Raw genomic sequence first — 2,997 nt, forward strand, 5'->3', positions numbered from 1 at the left:
GGGGGGTGGGCTGGGGGGAAGGGGAGGGGGCAAGAAAGGGGGAGAACAAGGGAATCTGTGGCTGTTATGTAGAACTGAATGGTATTGTAAAATAAAATAAAAGGAAAAAAAAAAAAAGAAATCTTAAAGCCAGCCTCCATAGTGATTCATTTCCTCCAACAACTATGTACACTTGAATTTTGATAAAGAAGCCAAAAATATACAATGGAAAAGAGAAAGCATCTTCAACAAATGGTGCTGGTTTAACTGAATGTCAGCATATAGAAGAATGCAAATAGATCCATATCTCTCACTCTGCAAAAACTCAAGTCCAAGTGGATTAAAGACCTCAATGTAAAACTTGATATACTAAACCTGATAGAGAGAAAGTGTGGAATAGTGTTGAACATATTGGCACAGGAGACAACTTCCTGAACAGAACACCAATAGTACAGACACCAATTACTAAATGGGACCTCATGAAACTGAGAAGCTTCTGTAAGGCAAAGAACACAATCAAAAGGACAAAACAGTAAGTAGCCTACAAATGGGAAAAGATCTTCACCAACCCCACATCTGACAGAGGACTGATTTCCAAAATATATAAAAAACTCAAGAAACTAGAGGTCAATAAACCAAATAATTCAATTAAAAATGAGCTACAGATCTAAGCAGAGAATTCTCAACAGAGGAATCTCAAATGACCAATAAATACCTAAAGAAATGTTGAACATCCTTAGCCATTAGGAAAATGCAAATCAAATGACTCTGAGATTTCATCTTACACCTGTCAGAATGGCTGACTGAAAACATAAGTCACAGCTCATGCTGGTGAGGATGTGGAACAAGAGGAATGCCCCTCCATTGCTGATAGGAGTGCAAATTTGTACAGCCATCTTGAAGATCAATATGGCAGTTTCTCAGAAAATTAGGAATCAATCTACCTCAAGACCCAGCTATACCACTTTTGGGTATATACTCAAAGGACACTCCACCATACCACAAGGACACTTGCTCAACTATTTTCATAGTAGCTTTATTTGTAATATCCAGAAACTGGAAATAATCTGATGAATAAATAAAGAAAATGTGATACATTTACACAATGGAGTATTACTCATCTCTTAAAACAATGACATTATGAAATTTGCAGGCAAATGGATGGAACTAGAGAAGATCATTCTGAGTGAGGTAATGTAGACCCAGAAAGGCAAAAATTGTATATATTCACTTATAAGTAGAGATTAGATGTAAAGAATGCTACAATCCACAGGCCCAAAGAACCTAAGTAATGAGGAAGGCTCCAGGGGGTACACATTAATCTCACTGTGAAGGGGAAATAGAATAGACGTGACAGGTAGATGGGGAAAGAGGTCTGGATGGGGGTGGGTGGGCATGAGAATAGGAGAGATCAAGTGAGGGGAGGTTGGAGGGAAAGACTAGTGGGAGAGACAGCTGGAATCAGAGGCATCTCTGAGATGAGCTAGAAACCTAGTGCATTGTAAACTCCCAGCAATCTATGAAGGTGACCCTAGCTAAGACTCCTCGCAATGGGAGATAAAGAGACTGAACTGGCCATCTCCTGTAACCAGGAAAAGTCTTCCAGTAGAGAGTTTGGGACTCTAACCCATCCACATAACCTCTGACCTACAATTTTCCCTCCCTACAAGATTTGCTGGGACAACAGTGGTACAGAAATTATGGGAGTGGCCAAGCAATGACTGGTCCAGCTTGAGACCCATCCTGTGAGAATGAGCCCACCCCTGATGCTGCCTGGAGGGCGCAAAGACAAAGGGTAGAGCCAAAAATGACCAGCAAAAGAGAAAAAAAAAGTCAGTGAAATGATTTTTAATGATATTCTGCCTAGCCCAACTGTCATCAGAGAGGCTTCAACCAGCAACAGATGGAAACAGATGCAGAGACCCACAACCAAACATTAGGCGGACCTTGGGAAATCCTGTGGAATAGGGGGAGGAAAGGTTATGGGAGCCAGAGGGACCAAGGACACCAGAGGGAAAACACACAGAGTCAACTGACCTGGGCTATAGGGGCTCACAGAGACTAAACTGCCAACCAGAGAACTTGGATGGAACTGATCAGAGCCCTCTGCACATGCGTTACAGTTGTGTAGCTTAGTCTTCTTGTGGGACTCCTGGCAGAGGGAGCAGGGGCTGTCTCTGACTCAGTTGCCTGTTATTTCTCTCAAGGCTCAGTTTATACTGTTTTACGTTTTTTTCTTGTTAACAGTATACTTCCTGGTTGATAAAGCAAAGACCTTGACATTGAAAATTCTTTAGTTAACAACCAATTTCGAGAAGGATTGTTTGGGGGAGAAAACTGCAGACAGATAGGTGAGTACCAAAGGCCAGTTAGCATCAGATGCCTTTGGAATTTACTTTCTGAATTAGCCCCCTGTATCCTGTCCTTCCCCACCTACAAGACTTCACAGGCATGCATGTTTTTTTCCTAAAACCCAGGTCTGCTTCCAGGAAAATATACACACTTGTAAAGATGTCACCCAGGGAGGATTCTCATAGCAGCCGGGCTCTTTCTCCTCCATTGATGCTGGATTCTCCATTTTTCTATTGTTTGACTGAAAACCTGAGGTGTGCATCTCCTGGACCTTGGGATGCCTCTTGCTAAGAATCTCAGATCAGTGTACATGCTTGTGTGGAAGATGGTGGGCTATTATTATTCTGTGGGAGGCTGTGTCGATGTATCTAACAGTCTTATTAAATAAGAAACACAGAAACAATGTAAAAGAGAAAGCCGAGAGGTCAGAACTCAAAGCTAAAATCTCACCCTTCTGCCTGTGGTGTCCCAGCTTCCTGAAAGAGGGCTACTTCCTGTCTGTACGTCTTTTTTATAGTATTATTGTTCTGCCTTCTCATTGGTTGTAAACCCAAACACGTGACTGCCTCGTCACTGTCTGAATGTACAGCCCCCTAGGTCTTAAAGGCATATGTCTCCAATGCTGGCTGTATCGCTGAACACACAGAGATCTATGGGATTAAAGGC

This window comes from Peromyscus leucopus, chromosome 19 (genome assembly GCF_004664715.2).
Source record: "Peromyscus leucopus breed LL Stock chromosome 19, UCI_PerLeu_2.1, whole genome shotgun sequence".
Taxonomy (NCBI): domain Eukaryota; kingdom Metazoa; phylum Chordata; class Mammalia; order Rodentia; family Cricetidae; genus Peromyscus; species Peromyscus leucopus.